Source organism: Aquarana catesbeiana, linkage group LG04 (genome assembly GCF_042186555.1).
Source record: "Aquarana catesbeiana isolate 2022-GZ linkage group LG04, ASM4218655v1, whole genome shotgun sequence".
In the NCBI taxonomy this organism is placed as follows: Eukaryota; Metazoa; Chordata; class Amphibia; order Anura; family Ranidae; genus Aquarana; species Aquarana catesbeiana.
In genome coordinates, this window is record NC_133327.1 from 349,021,485 (window position 1) to 349,044,792 (window position 23,308).

Consider the following 23,308-nt stretch of genomic DNA (forward strand, 5'->3'; position numbering starts at 1 on the left):
CCAATACTTTTTTTTTAGTACTCACCGATACCAATTACGATACCTACCACAACTGTTTTGTTTTAACTTCAGCTGTCAGCAATGGTACAAAGCATTGAAATGTTATTTACAAATGAAATAAATTGTTTTTTTTTTTTAATTTAGCGCTTTTTCAATGTGAAATGTGTAAATATATGTTAATATATATGTGTAAAAATATTTACTAACAAAGCAAACAAAAAAAAAGTATTAATTGTTTATCGTTTATAAAATGGACATGAACAAAAGAAAAAAGCAGGAAAATATGAAATTAAATGGAGGAGAATAGGGAGTTAATTAAGGCTGATTAGAGTAAATTAAGGGTTATTACAGGGTTAAACAGAGGAACATTTGTTCATCCCTTTGATCTGCAAATGAAGAAACAAAAATATACAAAAAGAAACAATGTTTCTTTTTATTTTAGTGTTTCAGGGCTGAACAATGTTGGTAATAAACATTGCCGGCTGTTTTTTTTTAATTTTTGACAGCTCCAATTGACTTCTTTAGCACTGGGGAGACCCACTGACAGCTCAAAGAGCCGAGCCTGAAAGTATCGGTTTCAGGTATCGTGCATTTGCACGAGTACCTATACTTGTGCAAATACTCGGTATCAGCACCGATACAGATACTAGTATCAGTGCAACCCTAGCTGCACACTATCTGGCTAGATACGAATGAGCAGCTACTACTACCCCATCAGGAGAAGATATTCATGGGAAAATTACACTATATAAATATTAAAATGTTCCCTGTATGACTGGCAAGCTGCCTTTATTTTGCTCAGCAACAGCTGAGGAGCCAGTGTGTATGATGAGGCCACAATGTAGTGCACTGAGAACAAGATTAAAGATTTTTTGGATACATTCTGGTGTCACTTTGACTTTGGATAGAAGAAATGGTGGGACCTGCAAATTTAATCAAAATGTTCTGGGGCCCTCAGTTTATATTCTGCATAATTCTCCTATGTGGATTCCCCTTAAATAGTTTAAAAAAATAGATTCCCTGTTCCATATTCTACTATGGAAGGGTAACATTCCTAGAATTAAGCTTTCTACATTACAACTTCCCAAAGATAAGGGGGACTTGCTGTGCCAAATGCAAAGATGCATTTTATTGCTTCTCAACTGCAACACATGGTGGGATGGGGCAATGTAGACAGGATGGACCCAATTCAATTGATACTTTTGACTCAACCCTCTTGTAATCATTTAATAGCTCAATTGGAATCCAGATCCATTGGAAACACTATACAAAGACCCACTTTTGTGTTGATGAACAGAGTATGGCAGGAAATTAAATTAAAAATGCAATATATAGACATTTCAGTTTATAACACTCTATGGCTGAATATAAAGTATAAGGAGATAAATAAACTAGATGGATTTGGGGTATGGAAAGGATCAGGGAAGGGATTCAATTAATTGACCAATTATACTCTGATGGGATTCTAAAAACATATCAAGAATTACAAAAAGACTATTTCCTTCCCCCCAACAACTTTTTTCAATATTTACAATTAAGACATCCAATTTAAAGGAAAGAATTTAAAAGTTCAAAATATGCCATTAATAGACTTAATCGCAAAGATACAATTGAAAAGGGGCATCATCTCTAAAATATATGGCTATTTAATTGGCCAACTCCAGGGAAAGGCTACCTGTCAAGCTAGACGGGGATGGGAAAAGGACCTAGGCGATCTAACAGATGTACAATGGCAAAATATTTTGGAACAAGTACAATCAGTATCAGTTTCACCCCAGCAATTATACATAATTCATAGGGTGTATAGGACCCCAGTTAAATTGTATTACTGGGGTAGATGAGATACATCTGACTGTCCCCAGTGTAGGAGAACCTCAGCTGACCTAATAGATATGCTATGGGAATGTCCCAAATTATTTAGGTATTGGCAAAAAATAATTGATACTATTAACCGGATATATCAAACACAGGTACAAAGGGATCCTAAAATAAATTTACTGGGGTGCCTATAAAAAGAAACATACATACCAACAATTAGTATAGCAATTAACAAGATGTTGTTTATTGCGATGCAAGCTAATCACACAAAAATGGATTTCCTCGAATATGCCAACATATGAGGAATGGCGCTTACAGGTTAATGATACTATATTAAAAGAATGGAAGGTTTGTCAAAATAGGGGTCAATAAAAAAGTTTCATAAAATATGGGAATTGTAGTTGGGCATGCCCAGGATGACTCCTTTATAATAGCAACAGATGGAACTCCAGGGGTGGATGGTTCTTTCTCAAATTATAGAAAATGTGGGGAAGCATAAGTGAAAGAGGGTGGAATAAGGGAAAGTAAAAAAGATAGGAGGAGAGAAAGGGAAAGGGAAGAGAGAGGTGGAAAAAGGAGGAAAAAGAAATGGAGAGAGAGAAGAAAGGGAAAAAAGAGAAAGGGAAGAAAGGAAGGTGAAAAAAGAGAAAGGAAGAGTAGAGGGATAAGTTTAGGATATAAATGGATTGTATAGATAGGCGTACCTATAGATATATATGACTGTTGGCCTTATTGCAGGGAGATTTCTTCCCGTGGATGGATACAGGATGAGGTAGATAAAACAGAGGGAGAGAAGAAGGGGGGGGAGACGAGTTATTTACATAAATAATAGTGTTGATGTAATTAAGGTACATTGCATGGTGTACATTATACGTTTGCATTGATTTATGCACCAAATGAAGGGGCAGTTAATTTTCTTGCTAAGACCTTTAGAATACTTGAAAAATTTAGAGAAGGATGTCTGATTTTGGGCAGGGATTTTAATCTTATATTGGACCCAAGTATGGATACATCAACAGGTAGAACTGTACTGTCCTTTAGAGCCTTAAAGCATGTTAAACAACTTCTACGCTCTCAACATCTTGTAGATAGCTGGCGGGTAATGCATACAGGAATTATGGACTATCGTTATTACTCTAAAACACACGATATGTACTCGCGTCTGGACCTATTTCTGGTAGACCAATTTTATTTGAAGAATGTCCTCACGAGTACAATTGAATCCATAACTATGTCGGACCATGCCCCTATAACTCTGACTTTTTGTCCAATCCAAATGGGTCATCTAGAGCGAACTTGGCGACTGAATGAGTCATTATCGGATAAAAAGGAAATAGTGGAGGAATTAGGCCTTAAAATAAAAGCATATTTTGAAATAAATGAGACAGGGGAAGTGTCAGAACAGGCGGTGTGGGAAGCACATAAAACAGTTATAAGAGGGGATTTGATAGCATATGGATCATATATTAAAAAAGAAAGGAAGAAAGAAATAAAGGATCTTCTAGAGAAAATCAATGTATTGGAGATGAAACACAAGAAAAACCTTGACCCTGCAGATAGTAGGCAATTGGAGAGCTTACGACTAGAACTCTCACAATGCCTAGATCGCAAAGTTAAAAATAAAATTAGGTATTTTGCAAATAGGTCGTATGAGCAGGGAAATAAGTGTGGGCGGTTATTTGCTAAACAACTTAAAAAACAACAAGACTCCAGACATGTCCATAGTTTACTATCGCAGGGCAAGAAGATAGTTGAAACTCGAGCCATAGCGACAGAATTCGGTAGATTTTATGAGGCGCTATATAACATTCCCATTACAGACACACCGCAAATAGGGGACAAAGAGGGGCAACGTAGGAAGGAGATATGGGATTATATTAAAGATGCATCAATGCCCACATTATCTAATGCAATTATAGAAGAAATTGAACGCCCAATTTCGGTAGAGGAGTTGAGTGGAGTGATAGCAGCTTTGCCACCAGGAAAGAGCCCAGGGCCGGACGGGCTGACGAACTTATATTATAAAAAATTTCTCTCAGTATTAGCAGTACCACTATGTAACTACTTTAATTCTATTAACGCATCCAATCCACTACCGCCAGAAGCCCTTTTGGCGCATATAACGGTACTTCCAAAAGGGGGAAAAGACCCCCAATATTGCGCTTCTAACTACAGGCCTATCTCCTTACTCATCTCCGACACCAAACTGTTAGCAAAGATCTTGGCCCTTAGACTTCAGTGGGTGAATTAGTCCATTTAGATCAGATGGGATTCATGAGGGGACGTGAGGCGAGGGACAATACCATTCATGCGCTTCACGTTCTTCATTGGATGCAACACGGCCCAGAAAGAGCCCCAAGGATTATACTATCAATGGATGCCGAAAAGGCATATGATAGGGTGAATTGGGGCTTTATGAGAGAAGTGTTGAGGGGGGTAGGCCTGGGGGAACGATGATGGGATGGATAATGTCCTTGTATACAGAACCAAGAGCAAGGGTTAAGGCACACTGTCAGATTACTTTAATATATGGAATGGCACTAGGCAGGGGTGTCCACTATCCCCATTAATATTTGCTATAACAATGGAGCCATTCCTACGTAAGATCAGGAGTAATAGAGATATACTCGAGACGTGTATCGGTCCTGATGAACATAAAGTATCCGCCTATGCGGATGATCTTCTATTCTTTCTCTCTTCCCCCGCAGACATCTCTACCAGCGCTAATGTTGGAAGTAAATAGATTCGGTAATCTATCTAATTTTAAGATTAACTCTGAGAAATCTATTCTCCTGCCTAGTCATGTTCCGTTAACTATGGTTGATTACTGACAGGGATAATAGGAGACTTGAAGAAGTGGAAGGATCAATACTTAACCTATTTTGGGCGAGTTAGTGCCATAAAAATGAATATATTACCCAGATTAATTTATATACTTCATACCGTACCGATTGAATTACCAGAGACCCTTTTTAGACAAATACGAAGGTCATTTGTGGCCTTTGTATGGAACGACAGAAGACCAAGACTGGCCTATGACATCCTGCGAAGGAGTAAAGCAGAGGGTAGTTTGGGATTACCTGATATCACATTGTATTATAAGGCCATGACTTTAGTTCAAATTCTGAACTGGTGTCACGACTCCCAGCATAAATTATGGGTCCGATTAGAAAAGACAATGGCAGGGAGGAACCTGGCAGGGGCACCTTGGATTTTAAGTTCATCAAGAGGGCTTTCTCAATGGATGTCACTGTTAACTCGGAATTTGTTAGAGGTATGGGATAAGTTGAATAGGTTGGGTAAATATGCCCCTCAGATGTCCCCTCTGGCTCCCCTGGAGGGATTCCCTTGGTTCCCTCTGGGGGAGGAGACGGGGTATCTGGGGGCATGGGGCCAGGGTGGGGACACTACGTGTGGCAGGTTTGCCCCACATGGAGTCCTGCTAACCTTAATGGAACTAGAGTCAGGATTAGGGAATATACCTTTAGCGGAATGGAAATATCTTCAATTAGCGAGTTTCTTCAATAAAATAAAGCTTTTAGTAAGACCTTTGAATTCACTCACCATATTTGAAAAGCAGTGTGTACAATTGTTGGACGCTAGACATTTGCTGTCACAAATGTATAGAGTGATTCTTAGTTGGCAGGAAGTGACGGTCCCCTACTTTGTTAGAGAATGGGAGAGGGAACTGGACCAGGCGTGACAAATTTGCAAATTAAAAAGATGATTATACTAACTTACTCCACATCTATAAGCTCAAGAGTGCAGGAAATGGCATATACATTTTTATCAAGATGGTACAGGACCCCAGTCAAACTATCACAGATTATAGGTGCTGGAGAGGTTGTGGACAGAAAGACACATTTCTCCATCTGTGGTGGACATGTCCTGTAATCAAACCATTTTGGGAATCAGTTGCCCCATGGATTGAGAAATTGACCTTTGGACCCCTGGAGTTTAAACCTTTACACTATTTATTCCATGGGATGCCTGGGTCTATTAAAATATATCGGAAAGGCTTAACTCCGCACTTATTAAATGCAGCGAAAATAGTAATACCCAAATATTGGAAACAGATCCAATGCCCCACATTAATAGAATGGAGGAATGAAGTCAACTCAATAATGGAAGCGGAGAGATGGGTCTATGTAGTGAAGGATAAACAAGGGAAATTTGAAAAGACATGGGCGGGGTGGGTATATTATGTTACAGAGATAGAGTAGGGTGGAAGCACCGTTGAATAGGAGAGATTAGATATGGTACAGTCCCTAGGAACCTACAAAATATAAGAGGTTGACACGGAAAGTGAACTGTGAATAATTGAACACTGATCCTATATATTTATATATGTGTAGGGGGGTGAAGGGTTTAAATTTTTCTGGGTTTTTTTTTTCTTTCTCCTGAAGGAGAGTGTGTCGATCAGGGTACCTTATATTCACAGTGTGGTTTTTTGTTTTTTTGTTTTTGTTTTTTGGGGGGGGGGGTTTGTATCTTGGATTTATTTTGTTAATTCACTAAATGACTAAAGTTTGGGTATTATGGCCAATAATGGCCTCTTACACTATTTGAAAGTTAATTGACAAGCACACTAGTGGGTTTTTTTTTTGTTTTTTAATATAAGGCTAAGTAGGGCCTCTTACACAATTTGACAATTATTTGATGATGATCACATATAAAAAGGGGAAAAAGAGACAGGAAAGGGATTTTTTCCCCCTTTATTTATTTTTTTTTTTTTTGAAGGGATAACAAGGCATACACACAGGGGGTAAGGAAGGAAGTAATCTGTAGACTTCTGATCAACAACGAAGGTATAAGGGGTAAGGGGGAGGGGAAAGGGAATTTCCCCTACCTACTCCCCCCCCCCCCTTTTTTTTTTTTTTTCTTCTTCTTCTTCTTCTTTTTCTCGGGAAGGGTTATGTTTGTAAGATTGTGGAATGAATGTAATGTAATTGTAAAGTATTTTGCCTGCGGTTATGGAATATAAAGTTGTATAATGTCGTATGGATATGTTGTATGTACAAAAGGAAAATACAAATTTTGATTATAAAAAAAAAAAAAGAATGGGGCTTTGGCCCTCACTTCGCAAACATAATACAATCCTTGTATTCTAAAGCTTCTGCTCAAGTGAGACTTATGGGTAGATACTCAGATTTATTTTCCATTGGTAGGGGGACCAGACAGGGTTGTCCTCTCTCCCCCCTCCTCTTTGCCATGGCGATTGAAACCCTAGCTATAGCCATTAGAACAAATCCCGATATAAGGGGGGTGACCTGCGGTGACAGAGAACACAAATGTACCCTGTACGCGGACGACCTATTGCTATATGTTACCTCTCCGTTGATTTCTATGCCAGTATTACATAGGGTACTAAATTCATTCAGTAGAATTTCAGACTTGAAGGTTAATATGTCCAAATCCACGGCTCTAAATGTCACGGTCCCACCTGATCTACTTTCACAACTCACTAATAACTTCACGTTTTCCTGGGCCCCTAAGGCCATCCTCTATTTGGGGATAAACTTAACCCCGGATGTTAAAGATCTGTTTAAAGCCAACTATAGCCCTATGATCATCAAATGTAGAGGGGAGCTTCAACGATGGTCGAGATGTGGTCTGTCCTGGTTGGGAAGGGTACATGCCGTTTAGATGACGCTCTTGCCTCGTCTCCTATATTTATTTCAATCCCTGCCAATTCCACTCCCGAAGAGCTTCCTGGGGAAATTTCAATCTGAAATAATCCGATTTATCTGGGGAAACAAGGGGTTTAGATGTCCATCCAAACTGCTTCTACGACTGAAATCCCAAGGTGGCCTGGGCATACCGGATCTCTGGGGATACTACCAGGCGGCCCAATTATCCCAAATCTCGCTGATTTTCTCCAAAGGCCAGAAACCGGAATGGCTTTCCATGGAAAGATGGGCAATCCCCCTAAACACCATAGAATTTTTGCTATGGTGTGACCCCAAACAAAGACCATCCATAATGGCCCCTACGCTTTCTCACTCTATATCATAAAGGAATAAGATATTTAAAAATTCCTCCATCATATCCCCCCTGAAACCATTATCACACATCTTCCATAACTCTAGATTCCCCCCGGGACAGAATATCCAGGCTTTCCGTTGGTGGACGGATAAAGGTCTCTACAGGATAGGTCACTTCTTCACCCAATCTGGCCCTCTTACCTTATCCCACTGTACACGTAAGTTGGAAATGCCCATATCAGAACAGTTTAGATACACACAAATCTCTCACTTCCTAAACAATATTTGGGTCACCAAACCGGAACCTCCCTCAATTACCCCATATGAATCTTGGTGCTCTAATACTTCTGACCAAAAGGGTGGAATTTCTCTGATATACAACGCATTACAGTCGAATCTGGACAAGCCGGGCTACGCAAAGGCTTGGGAGGAGGACACAGGAGGTACGTGGATGCCAGCAGAATGGTTCAGGGCCTGGAATCGCTCCTTTAGAGATATATGTAATATCTCTCTTATCGAGGCTAATGTAAAGGTTCTCTCCAGGTGGTACTATGTCCCCTCTAGATTGGCCCTGATATACCCGGGAACATCTCCTTTTTGCTTTAGGGGTTGCGGGCTAATGGGGTCTATGCTACATACCTGGTGGACCTGCCCACGAATTAGATCCTTTTGGCGGAAAATCTTTCACACAATAAGCAAATTAGTGAGGGCCCCAGTAGACCCCAACCCCTACATTGACTTGTTCAACCATACCATCCCTGAGATACCTAAACAACTTCAGGCCCTCACCTTCTTTGTCCTTCTAGGGGCTAAAATCACTATAGCTAAAGCCTGGAAGAAATTCTCGGTGGCATTTCAGTCTTGTAAAAGAAAGGTGTCTTGGATCATGTCTCAGGAACAAATAGTTGCTAAGCTTAATGACAAAACGGATGGGAGCCATGGGCCAGGCTGTGTAATATAACTCTCTTACCAGGGTTAGAGCCTAGTTCTGGACCTGCCCATGCCCTAAGCTAATCAACCTCCTGCTCTTCTCTTCTTCTACCCTTCTTTCTCCTACGTTCTCTCTCTCTCCTCCCTGTTTCTACCTAGCCTCTTTGGCGCTTTCGAAGTACTAAGCGAGTTTTACACCATTCGCAGGGGAAGTCTTGGGGTCATTTGGTTGGGGATCGGTAGGGGTCCCTTCACTGCTCAACATCTATTACTCTTTAATTAATTAATGATCTAAAGGGGGAGGGCACCATTTTATTGCCCGCTCTCTAGGTCCTCATATTCCAGGGGGCGGCGAGGGATGCTGGGGATTCCCTTTTCACACCTACAGAAAGATCCCATAGGGGTAGTGTGTGTGGGCCCCCAGTACGTCCCGGCGTACGCTCCTTAGGAAAACACGCTTTAGAATGGCTTCCTGCTCGGGCGGTGGAGGGTTCCCCCAGACGGCTCCAACCTGATTATTCTGACCGGTGCCTTAGAATCTAATGTTATCCCCCGGAAACACTCTACCCTTTACTCAAAGAGTCAGTAAAGTTGATTTCTACCTTCATTCAGTATTTAGATACCCTCAGGACAGCCTATAATGGTGTTCAGCTTTAGTTTTAGGGTTTTTCTCTCTCTGCCCGCCCTTTTCGCCCAAGGTAAAACTTTTTGAACGGTTTCGGTACAGAAGGGGTGGCAGACTACCTGTTTGGAAGGTTTTATAGGTAATGATGGAGTAATAGGTAGCAAGTTCGACATAAGATCCTCTTTTGAATTGTGTTCTATGTAATAAGCTCCAGTTTGGTACTTCTTCGCTCCTCTTTTATTTTAATATCAGCTTTGTTATTTTATTTCAAACTGTTTGCATAACTTTCGCAAGCTATTGTATGCATCTGTCTCAGGGATTTTATGGCTTTCTGAATTTACGTAATGCTATGTTATTTTTTTACGTGAAAAACTCAATAAAATACTTTAAAATCAAAAAAAAAAAAAGAAGCTGATTGGCTGATTGGTTTCTATGCAGAGGTGAGTCTGATTTTGTACTCTCCAGCTTTAGTACATAAACACGTGTGCATTGAAAAAGTATTCATACCACTTGAAATTTTCCACAATTGTCATGTTACAACCAAAAACTTAAATGTATTTTATAGTGATTTTATGTGATAGACCAACACAAAGTGGCACATAATTGTGAAGTGGAAGAAAAATGATAAATAGTTTTCAATTTTTTTTACAAATAAATAGCTGAAAAGGGTGGTGTGTATTTGTATTCAGCCCCCTTTACCCCGGTACTCCCAACTAAGATCTAGTGGAACCAATTGCCTTCAGAAGTCGCCTAATTAGTAAAAATAGTCCATCTGTGTGTAATTTCATCTCAGTATGAATACAGCTGTTCTATGAAGCCCACAGAGGATTGTTAGAGAACCTTAGTGAACAAACAGCATCATGAAGGCCAAGAAATACACCAGACAGACCTTGGATAAAGTTGTGGAGAAGTTTAAAGCAGGGTTAGGTTATAAAAAAATATCTCAAGCTTTGAACATCTCATGGAGCACTGTTCACTCCATCATCTGAAAATAGTAAGAGTGTGGCACAAATGCAAACCTACCAAGACATGGCCATTCACCTAATCTGACAGGCCAGGCAAGGAAAGCATTAATCAGCAAAGCAGCCATGAGGCCCACAGTAACTCTGGAGGAGAATCTGTTCACAGGACAACCATTAGTCATGCACTCCACAAATCTGGTCTCGTTTGCAGTTTGCATGTGGGGGACACAGCAAACATGTGGAAGAAGGTGCTCTGGTCAGATGAGACCAAAATTTAACCTTTTGGCCTAAAAAGTAGACATGTACATTGCCAAAAAATGAGTTTGTTTTCATTTTTGTTTCATTTGTTTTTCGGGTCATTCGTTATGATCGAAATTCGTTATTTCGAAAAATTTAGTAAATTCAAACATTCGGAAATTCAAAAATCTGAAAATAAGAAAGAAGATCCAAAAATTCAAAAATAAAAAAGAAGATCTGAAAATTCGAAAATCCGAAAGAATAACCAACTAACTAGCTAATAATAACTATTAAATTATAGGTATTGGAATTTTCTTTCAAATTTGTCTGTTAGTGAACGTAACAAATAGAAATTTATCCAAAGTTACAAATTATCCGAAATAACAAATGTCACATCTAAAAGAATGGAACATAACAAATTAATAATAATAAATAATAATAAATAATAATAAAAAGTTTTTATTATTATTATTTATTATTATTAATTTGTTACATTCCATTCGTTTAGATGTGACATTCGTTATTTCGGATAATTCTTAACTTCGGATAAATTCATATTTGTTCACTAACAGTCAAATTTGAAAGGAAATTCCAATAACTATAATTTAATAGTTAGTAATACAGTGGGGAAGGAAAGTATTCAGATCCTCTTAAATATTTCACTTAATGTTGTATTGCAGCCATTTGCTAAAATCAATTAAGTTCATTTTTTTCCTCATTAATGTACACACAGCACCCCATATTGACATAAAAACACAGAATTGTTGACATTTTTGCAGATTTATTAAAAAAGAAAAACTGAAATATCTTTAGTAGAAGCACCCTTTTGATCTAATACAGCCATGAGTCTTTTTGGGAAAGATGCAACAAGTTTTTCACACCTGGATTTGGGAATCCTCTGCCATTCCTCCTTGCAGATCCTCTCCAGTTCTATCAGGTTGAATGGATAAACGTTGGTGGACAACCATTTTTAGGTCTCTCCAAAGATGCTCAATTGGGTTTAAGTCAGGGCTCTGGCTGGGCCATTCGAGAACAGTCATAGAGTCGTTGTGAAGCCACTCCTTCATTATTTTAGCTGTGTGCTTAGGGTCATTGTCTTGTTGGAAGGTAAACCTTCAGCCCGGTCTGAGATCCTGAGCACTCTAGAGAAAGTTTTCATCCAGGATATCCCTGTACTTGGCTGCATTCATCTTTCCCTCGATTGCAACCAGTTGTCCTGTCCCTGCAGCTGAAAAACACCCCCACAGCATGATGCTGCCACCACCATGCCTCACTGTTGGGACTGTATTGGACAGGTGATGAGCAGTGCCTGGTTTTCTCCACACATACCACTTAGAATTAAGGCCAAAAAGTTCTATCTTGATCGCATCAGACCAAAGAATCTTATTGCTCACCATCCTGGAGTTTTTCAGGTGTTTTTTAGCAAACTCCATGTGGGCTTTCATGTGTCTTGCACTGAGGCTTCTGTCGGGCTACTCTGCCATAAAGCCCCAACTGGTGGAGGGCTGCAGTGATGGTTGACTTTCTACAACTTTCTCCCATCTCCCGACTGCATCTCTGGAGCTCAGGCACAGTGATCTTTGGGTTCTTCTTTACCTCTCTCACCAAGGCTCTTCTACCCCTATAGCTCAGTTTGGCCAGACGGCCAGCTCTAGGAAGGGTTCTGGTCATCCAAAACGTCTTCCATTTAAGGATTATGGAGGCCACTGGGCTCTTAGGAACCTTAAGTGCAGCAGAATTTTTGTAACCTTGGCCAGATCTGTGCCTTGCCACAATTCTGTCTCTGAGCTCTTCAGGCAGTTCCTTTGATCTCATGATTCTCATTTACTCTGATATGCACTGTGAGCTGTAAGGTCTTATATAGGCAGGTGTGTGGCTTTCCTAATCAAGTCCAATCAGTATAATCAAACACAGCTGGACTCAAATGAAGGTGTAGAACCATCTCAAGGATGATCAGAAGAAATGGACAGCACCTGAGTTAAATATAGGAGTGTCACAGCAAAGGGTCTGAAGACTTAGGACCATGTGATATTTCAGTTTTTCTTTTTTAATAAATCTGCAAAAATGTCAACAATTCTGTGTTTTTCTGTCAATATGGGGTGCTGTATGTACATTAATGAGGAAAAAAATGAACTTAAATGATTTTAGCAAATGGCTGCAATATAACAAAGAGTGAAAAAATTAAGGGGGTCTGAATACTTTCTGTCTCCACTGTAGTTATTAACCGGTTCAATACAGGGCATTTTCACCCCTTTCCTTCCCAGGCCAATTTTTAGTTTTCAGCGCTGTCGCACTTTAAATGACAATTGCGCGGTCGTGTGACGTTGTACAAAAAAAATTTTGACGTCCTTTTTTCCCCACAAATAGAGCTTTCTTTTGGTGGTATTTGATCACCTCTGCGGTTTTTATTTTTTGCGCTATAAACAAAAGAAGAGTGACAATTTTGAAAAAAACACAATATTTTTTACTTTTTGCTATAATAAATATCCCAATTTTTTTTTTAAAAAACAAATTTTTTCCTCAGTTTCGGCCGATACGTATTCTTCTACATATTTTTGGTAAAAAAAAATCGCAATAAGCGTATATTGATTGGTTTGCGCAAAAGTTATAGCGTCTACAAAATACGGGATAGATTCATGGCATTTTTTAAAAAAAATATATATTTTTTTTTTTTACTAGTAATAGCAGCGATCGCGATTTTTTTTCATGACTGCGACATTATGGCGGACACACTTTTGACACCTTTTTGGGACCATTCACATTTATACAGCGATCAATGCTATAAAATTGCATTGATTACTGTGTAAATGTGACAGGCAGTGAAGGGGCAAACCACTATGGGGACACAAGGGGTTAACTATGTTTCCTAAGGGAGTGATTCTAACTGTAGGGGGTGGGGACGTACAAGGGGAGGAGACCGATCAGTGTTCCGCTGTACTGGGAACACAGATCGCTCTCCTCACAACTGACAGGACGTGGATCTGTGTGTTTACACACACAGATCCACGGTCCGGCCTGGTTAACGGGCAATCGCGGGTGCCCGGCGGACATTGCGGGGGGCGCACGCCCCCTAGGCGGCCGGGAAGCCCAGGCCGTCATATGACGTCCACCTAGGATGGGAGATCCCATCTCTGGACGTCATATGTCTATAGCCGGGTATTGAAGTGGTTAATAGTTAGCTATTATTTCAGATTTCAGAATTTTTGGATTTTCAAATTTCCAATTTTTTGAATTTCCAAATTTCCAAATTTTTGGATTTTCGGAAAAATTTGTTAAACAGGTTTTCGTTAATTTGAATATTTCCAAATTAACAAATTCGTTGAATTTCGTTGAAAAATGAATTTGGAATGAAACAAATTGCACATGTCTGCTAAAAAGCAAAACACTATGTGTGGTGGAAAACTAACACTGCACATAACCCTGAACAAACCATACCCGCCGTGAAACATGGTGGTGGCAGCATCATGTTGTGGGGATGCTTTTCTTCAGCAGGGACAGGGAAGCTGGTCAGAGTTGATGGGAAGATGAATAGAGCCAAATACAAGGCAATCTTAGAAGAAAACCTGTTAGAGTCTGCAAAAGACTTGAGTGGGGCAGAGGTTCACCTTCCAGAAGGACAACAACCCTAAACATGGAACAAATGGGAAATGGACCTACAGTACTGGGTTCAGATGGATGGGGTAGGCGGCAGCCGGCTTCTGAGAGCAGAAGGGACTCTGTGGGGAAGACAAGCAGAAAAAAAGAGCAGTGCCGCTCTAAGGGTAGTAGTGTGTATAAAAGACTTTAATAATGTTTAAAATATGCACTCACATTTAGGCTGATAAAAACAGGCATGTAGTGTTACTCTTTAACATCATGAGATCACATCCGGTGGACCGCTGGGCTGTGGAGGAGTCATTCCCCAGCCACTTCCGGTGGCGTCCGAAGCTCCGAGGTATGTAGTTCCATCAGACAGTGCGTCAGCGTGTCACACGCCTGATGAAGGAGCACGCATGCTCCGAACGCGAGGGCTACGGCCACGCCCCCCGGCTCTCCAGCATCTGTCATCTCCACCCAAGGACCAGCTGACGCACTGTCTGACGGGACTACATACCTCGGAGCTTCGGATGCCACCGGAAGCGGCCGGGGAATGACTCCTCCGCAGCCCAGTGGTCCACCGGATGTGATCTCATGATGTTAAAGAGTAACACTACATGCCCATTTTTATCAGCCTAAATGTGAGTGCATATTTTAAACATTATTAACCACTTGACCACTGGGTACTTAAACCCCCTTAATAACCAGACCAATTTTCAGCTTTTGGTGCTCTCACATTTTGAATGACAATTACTCAGTCATGCAACACTGTATCTATATGAAATTTTTGTCCTTTTTTCACACAAATAGAGCTTTCTTTTGGTGGTATTTAATCACCGCTGCGTTCTTTATTTTTTGCGCTATAAAAGAAAAAAGACCGAAAAATCTGTAAAAAAATGAATTTTTCTTCATTTATGTTATAAAATTTTGCAAATTAGTAATTTTTCCCAAATCGGTGGATATTATTTGGTCTTTGTGAAAGTTATAGAGTCCAAAAGCTATGGTGCCAATATCTGAAAATTGGTCACACCTGAAGTACTGACGGCCTATCTCATTTCTTGAGACCCTAACATGCCAGAAAAGTACAAATACCCCCCAAATGACCCATTTTTAAAAAGAAGACATTCCAAGGTATTTAGAAAGATGCATGGTGAGTTTTTTGAAGTTATCATTTTTTCCCACAATTCTTTGCAAAATCAAGTTTTTTTTTACTTTTTTTTTTATTTCACAAAATTGTCATATTAGCAGGTTATTTCTCACACACCGCATATGCATACCACAAATTACACCCCAAAACACATTCTGCTATTACTCCCGAGTATGGCGATACCACATGTGTGAGACTTTTACACAGCGTGGCCACATACAGAGGCCCAACATGCACGGAGCACCTTTAGGCGTTCTGGAGCACCCAGGTCAATTCTGACATTTCTCTCCTACATGTAAAAATCATCATTTATTAGCTAGAAAATTACATAGAACCCCAAAACATTATATATGTTTTTTTAGCAAAGACCCTAGAGAATACAATGGTGGTCATTGCAACTTTTTATCTGGCACGGTATTTGCGCAGCAATTTTTTTAACGCGTTTTTTTTGAAAAAAAAACAATTTTGTGCTTTAAAAAAAACAAAAAAGTTAATTTAGCCCAATGTTTTTGCATAATGTGAAAGATGAAGTTACGCAGAGTAAATAGATACCCAACATGTCACCTTTCAAAATTGCACGCGCTTGTGGAATGGCGCCAAACTTCGCTATTCAAAAATCCCCATAGGCGACGCTTTAAAATTTTTTACTGGTTACATGTTTTGAGTTACAGAGGAGGTCTAGGGCCAAAATTATTGCTCTTACTCTACCAATCACAGCGATACCTCACATGTGTGGTTTGAACATCGTTTTTCATATGTGGGCGGGACTTACGTATGCGTTCGCTTCTGCATGCGAGCACACAGGGACAGGAGCGCTTTACATTTTTTTTTTTATTGTTCATTTTACTTTATTTATTTTAGTTTGATGCTTTTTTCCAAAAAAAAAAATTTTGACCACTTTTATTCCTATTACAAGAAATGTAAACATCCCTTGTAACAGGAATATGGCATGACAGGTCCTCTTTACAGTGAGATATGGGGTCAATAAGACCCCACATCTCACCTCTAGGCTGGGAAGCCTGAAATTAAAAAAAAAAAAAAAAGATCCTGGCTTTGATCGTAGCGGTGAGTCGGTAGAAGCACCGGAGGGCAGCGGGAGGGGGGGACATTGCGGGGTATTGCAGAGTATTGCGGGGTATTGCAGAGTACTGCAGGGTATTGCAGAGTATTGCGGGGTATTGCAGAGTATTGTGGGGTATTGCAGTGTACTTTGGGGTATTGCAGAGTATTTCGGGGTATTGCAGAGTATTGCAGGGTATTGCGGGGTATTGCGGGGTATTGCAGAATATTGTGGGGGTATTGCAGAGTATTGCACAGCATTGCAGGGCATTGCAGAGTAGTGAGGGATGGCTGAGCATGGATGGATGGATGGCTGGGTGTCACTGTGCAGCTCTGTGGGCACTACACATACAGCCCACAGCGCTGCAGCCATCCATCCATCCCCCTCTCCGCTCACAGTGTACCGATCGGTACACAGGAGGGGAGGAGAGGAACCAGCGTCATGAGATGACGCCGGTTTGTTTACATGTGATCGCTCTGTCATTTGACGCGATCAGCGGCCATTTACCGGGATCCTCTGGACCCGGCGGTCACGGATGTGTTCGGATGTGCCCCTCAGGGGAATTCTGGGAGGACGTCATGTGACGTGATCCCAGAGTTAAGCAACCGCCCTGCAGCCGTCATTCGGCTATGGGCCGGTTGTTAAGTGGTTAAAGTCTTTTATACACACTACTACCCTTAGAGCGGCGCTGCTCTTTTTTTCTGCTTAACGACCCTAAACATATAGCCAGAGCTACAATGAAATGGTTTAGATATAAGCATATTCATGTGTTAGAATGGCCCAGTGAAAGTCCAGACCTAAATCCAATTGAGAATCTGTGGCAAGACTTGAAAATTGCTGTTCACAGATGCTCTCCGTCCAATCTGACAGAGCTTGAGCTATTTTGCAAAGAAGAATGGGCAAAAATGACACTCTCTAGATGTACAAAGCTGGTAAAGACATCCCCAAAAAGACTTGCAGCTGTGGTTCTACAAAGTATTGACTCAGAGGGGATGAATACAAATGCACCCCACACTTTTCACATATTTATGTGTAAAAAATTTTGAAAACCATTTATCGTTTTCCTTCCACTTCACAATTTTGAGCCACTTTGTTTTGGTCTATCACATAAAATCCCAATAAAATAAATTTACGTTTTTGATTGTAACATGACAAAATGCGTAAAAAAGGGATATGAATAAGTAATCAATATGTAATCAAAGCAAGGAAAGACACATAGTGTAAATTAGCTAAAAACTTTAATGTAATCACATGATACGCATTCTACTCACATGATAAAAAGTGGGTAAGTGCTTAAAAAAGTCACAATTTCAAGCTGTTCAGGTTCCTATAGTGGTGGTTATTCTGATTCTTGCCGACATCAAGTCTGACTCATGTAGAATACACGCTGGCTCGGGGGATGGGCGTGACCGGAGGTTGAGAGGAGGGGAAGGACGTTGCGGACCGGACCCAGCTGCTCTACCTAATGCCTGCGCTAGAAGTCTAGCTGCGGTAGCGGCTCTCCCTATTCCTATGCTGGCCGGTTCTCATGGAGGCAGGTGACATAACTAGCCTGGCGATATAGATCCGACCGGAGCCCCGTCCTGTGTCTTCCTGGGGACAGGAGCCTGCACGCCCATCGGAGCAGCTGCATTGGCTGAGAAGGGGGGAGGACGCTGACGGGCGGAACAGCGGAACAGCTGATCGGATGGCCGTGCGGTGAGGTCATTTCAGGTACACTGTGTGCGCTGTGTGCGGTGAGAGAGCCCGCCCGTAGTGTTCCTGGTTGAGAGCCTGTAACCTGCCCCCCCTGGTGTGTCCCCTTTATGAGATCCGGATGTGGAGATTGGGGGAGGATGCTGATGCTGACAAGTTGAACAGCTGATTGGATGATCGTGCGGTGTGGACTTTTCAGGTACGCTGTGTGCTGTAAGAGAGCCTGCCAGTGGTATTCCCTGGAGGGGTTCTTGGAATCGCCCCCCCCTGGCACGTCCCTTGGTGTGTTCCTGTTGTGGTGTGTGGGGAGGAGGACGCCGAAGGCCGGAGCAGTCGTCGTAAGAGGGGGAGCGTGTGCATTAAGCTAGCATTTTTGTTTGCATAGCCAGTGGTGGCTCTCCCCTGGGGCAATCAGTATACTCCTTGGGAAGAGGGAGGAGGCGTCTGGTAGAGACTGTGTAGCCCTTTATTCCGGAAGACCCAAGGGGTGTTTGGAGGCAAGATGACCAGAAAGAAAGGGGCAGAGGAGGCTGCAGCACAGGAAGGAGCTGGGACACATAACACGCGTGGTCCCAAGGATAAAGCAGGTCAGGGAGCAGCCGCAAAACTGGAGCGCTTTGCCCATACACCGAATTGCACGCCTAAAAAAAGTAGCCAGGTGGGGGGTGCGCAACACCAGGGGGCGCAGGCCAACCACCTTGGGGGAAGGAAAAGCCAAGGACCAGCAGAAATATGTGTACCGATACTTTCGGAATCGGCATCACAAACACATTTGGAAAGGGTGAGTGGATTGAGCAATGAAACAATAGAAGGTAAACGGCCACTAGTGCAGGAGCCATCTCTAAAGGACATTCTCCTAGCAATTAATGTCTGTAAAACTTCCTTGTCGGATTTATCGGATCAGCTTAGAGGTATTAGAGAGGATTTATATATGCTGAAATGGGATATGCAGGAGGTACGTGCGCGGACTACCGCTCTCGAGGAGAGACTCAGTCAGGTGGAAGACGACGTGAACCCAATGAGACATGAAATTAAAAGGTTGAAGGAGCAAGTGGATATGTGTTCACAGAAGATGGATAAATACGAAAATAGGGCACGTAGGAAGAACGTGAGGGTTTTGGGTCTCCCCGAAAGGAGCGAAGGTAACAACCCCGTAGAATATATGGAAGGATGGTTCAGGGACATGTTCAGCAAAGACTCTTTTTCTAAATATTTCGCAATTGAACGTGCACACAGAGTTGCCTCTAGGGCTCCATTGTCAGGGGGTCAGCCAAGGCCTCTCATTGTCAAATTTCTGTTTTTTAGAGATAAGGTCACCATCCTCCAGAAAGCAAGGGAGATGAAAAACATACAGTATAACGGTGCAAGAATATCCCTATACCCAGATTTTTCCCCTGAGCTGCAGAGACAGAGGGCAAAGTTTATAGAGTGTAAACGGAAACTTCAGCAGCATAAAATTGGTTATGCGCTATTATACCCAGCCCGCTTGCGGGTAACAGTGAAGCTCTTTAATGCCCCTGCAGAAGTTTTTTCATGGCTGGAGAAGTATGAAGGGAGGCCACAGCATGGTGAAGGTCTATAGAGGGTAGGGGGGGAAGAGGAGAAGGATAAAATAAGTTTTGGGGGTTTTTTGCTCTTTGGATTAATGGTCATTTAAATTTTTGGATTTTTTTTTTCCTTCTTCTCTTTCCTTCCCCCTTGCACTGATGTAGTTTCTTTTTTTTTTTCTTTTTAGAAGTGAAGGTTTAGGGGGGTAGCAGATTTAATCCTTTTCACATTGGTTAGGTTGGGGGTAATTCCCCTCTTATAAAGGTTCGGGTAGCAACGTAAAAGGAGAAAGGAGGTACACCCACGTTTAGAGGGTTAAACACGGTCACTTTGGAAGCCCAGGATAGGGGCCCAAGGGTGGGTAAAGGGGGGTGGGGGAAGGGGGGGAGGGAGGGATAGGGTGGGGGGGATGTGAGGGGGGGATTGGAAGAAAGGGTATGTATAAGGTGGTAAGGGGGGAGGAGGGTGGTAGGGGTGTGGGGTGGAATGTAGTAAGAAGTATTGAGTGTACACGAAAAGTAAAATCACTAAAATTTCAAATATTAGTCACAACGGTTTTAGAGATGAGTACTATTTTTTGCAAAGTTAAGTCACAGGAACAAGTGAATGTTAGGCACTAAAGGTGGTAGGATGGTAACTTCAGGGATATTTAGATGTATGAATGTATGTTCATGGAATGCACGGGGGTAAAGGAGATGTGGAAAAAACAGGCAATTTTTTCTATGGCCAGGTCAAGGGATGTCGGGATACTCTGTCTTCAGGAGACCCACCTGGATAAAGGTACAACTAGTGTTTTGAGAAATAGGAATTATCAGGAGCAGTATCATTCAACATACACCTCGTATTCAAGGGTTGTGAGTGTATTGATAAGCACTGGGCTGGTTTTCTCCTGTAGACAGAGTAAACTGGACAAGAAGGGCTGGTATGTTTTTTTGTTTTGTAATATAGAGGGCCGGGATTGTATTCTGGCAAGTGTGTATATACCTCTACCATTCAGCACAGAGATACTCAGTGAACTGATAAGCTTTATAGCGGATAAACCTGGGGTGCCGGTAATAGTGACTTTAATATGGCTATGGACAACTGCTTAGATAGGTTCCCGACAAGGGTGGTCTCTGGAGGGATACCCAGGGGCCCGCTCCTCCAATTTTGCAATGAGGTAGGGTGGGTGGACATCTGGAGGAAGTGGCACCCGGATGTGAAGCAATACTCTTGCCACTCTAGAACACATGCCACTCTCTCTAGGATCGATTTAGTGCTCTGCAATGAGGAAGCCCTAAAGATAGTGGCGGGGATTCTCAGACCATTCTCCAGTAGTTTTTTCAGTTAGAACGGGGTTGAATTTTGGAGGGAGGGAGTGGAAATTGAACCCCTTTTGGCTCGAAAGTAATTGAGGATGACGGGGGGATTGTAGGTGATCTAAAAGAATTTATAAAGCGGAATTCAGTTTCCGCCTCGCTGGGTATAACATGGGACGCCCTGAAGGCGTTCCTTAGGGGGATCCTTATACAGAAAATCTCCTCTGCCAAGAAGAAATCACAGGTCAAGGAACATAAAATAAAGGAACGGGTGAGGGAGGTGGAAAGCAGATATGTGGAGGAACCAACTTTAGCCAGATATGAGGGCTGGGTAGAGGGTCAGGAGGAATATAGGAAATTAGTTCTGGAGAAAGAGGAAAAAAGGAGAATGTTTCAGAAGCAGAATCTTTTCGGGGAAGGGAAATTAGTGGGAAGAACCTTGATAGCTAGCGCAAATGGTCCCTCATCCACTATACCAGCAATATGGGATAGGGGAGGGAGGATTATAAGGACTACCCCCGGTATAGTGGAGGTGTTCAAAGAGTATTATGAAGACCTGTACAAGGCCCCACAGTTGGATGTAGAGGGTGAGATGTGGGAATTTTTTGAAAAACTGAAAATTGTCCCGTTATCCAGCGAAGACAGGGAAATTTTGGAAACCCTGTTAACACAGGCAGAGCTGCAAAGCCTGGTAATGGAAATGGTGAATCAGAAAGCACCAGGACCCGATGGCTTGCCTATAGAAATTTACAAGAAATATGGAGATGTTTTGCTCCCAAAATTACTGGAAGTTTTAAACGGGGCCGTGGTGGAAGGTAGATTGCCCATGTCCATGACAGAAGCCACTATTATAATTTTGTTGAAAGAAGGGAAGAATCCGTTAGAAGTATCCTCCTATAGACCAATCTCCACTCTTATGTACAGATATTAAGATCCTGGCAAAAGTCCTAGCAAATAGGTTAAAAAAGATAATTGCTAAAGTAATACATTTGGACCAAACAGGTTTTATACCGGATAGATCGGTAAGCGTGAACATCAGGCGTGTCTATGGTAATGTACAATTACCTACAGAGAAGGGGGGGAATAGAGCCATTTTATCTTTAGATGCGGTCAAGGCTTTCGATAGCCTTGAATGGCATTATTTGTGGAAAGTACTGGCAGAGTTTAAATTCGGTCCTAATTTTGTGAAATGGCTGAGAATTTTATATGACAAACCAAAAGCTAAAGTCAGGGTCAATGGGGAGTGCTCCGGGGGGGTTCCAGTTGGGGAGGGGGATGAGACAGGGGTGTCCTCTATTGCCCCTGCTCTTCGCCCTCGCAGTGGAGCCACTGGCAGTGGCTTTAAGAACGTCACAAGAGTTTCGAGGGTTTAGAAGTGGGAGCGAGGAAGAGAAAGTCGCAATGTATGCGGATGATATTCTGCTATTTTAGGAGGATACACAGCCCTCACTGTTAGCAGCTATGAAACTGATTAAAGAATTTGGTCATTTCTCCGGTTTAAAAATCAACTGGGAAAAATCTTCACTCCTGCCGATAGACCCCCTGGTAGACCAGCTTCCGAGACAGGTAGATTCAATAAGGGTGGTAAATCAAATGAGGTATTTAGGGGTGAATATAACAAAAGACCCGGGACAGTACATAACAAGTAATATGGTACCACTAATGGTGAAGTTAAAGCAAAAGAGTCGGGTGTGGGGCAGTCTTCCCCTCTCGGTCGCCGGTAGATGTAACCTTATCAAGATGATATGGATGCCGCAAATTCTATTCGTAATACACAATTCTCCTGTCTGGATCCCAAAACATTGCTTTAAAAAGATGGACAGTTTATTCAGAGAATTAATCTGGAGGAATGGAGTGGCAAGGATTGGTCTGCGGGTGCTTCGACGGCCGAGGGAGGAGGGAGGCCTGGCCCTACCGGAACCCTGGAGCTATTTTTTGGCAGCCCAAATGCAGTTCATGAGAGGCAGCAACCTGCCTGAAGTGAGGGCAGGAGGTAGCGGTATATGGCTAAACAACAGTGGTCATGATACAGTTGTGGAAGCAGTGGAGGCAGAATCTTTTGTGCATAGCTGTCCCACAACTCAGTTAATGATTAGAAGCTGGAAGACCGTGAAGGCCGTGTTAGGGTATATGGGGTTCTCTGAGTTTTCTCCAATATGGAATAACAAAAATTTAAAAGAGCTTATAACGTTGGGGAAAATAGAGGAGTGGGATAGGAGAGGTATACATTGCTTGGCACAGCTGTATATGGCGGGGAGACTGAAGTCATTTCAAGAGCTAAGAGAGGAGTTTGCAGTCCCCAGTAGGCTATTTTTTGGATATCTGCAAGTGAGGCATGCCCTGGAGACACAATTCAGAGGAAAGGGGATAGAGTGGAACGAAATGCCTTTGTCGAGGAAAGTGGTAAACAATAGTGGCTCGGGAGGGC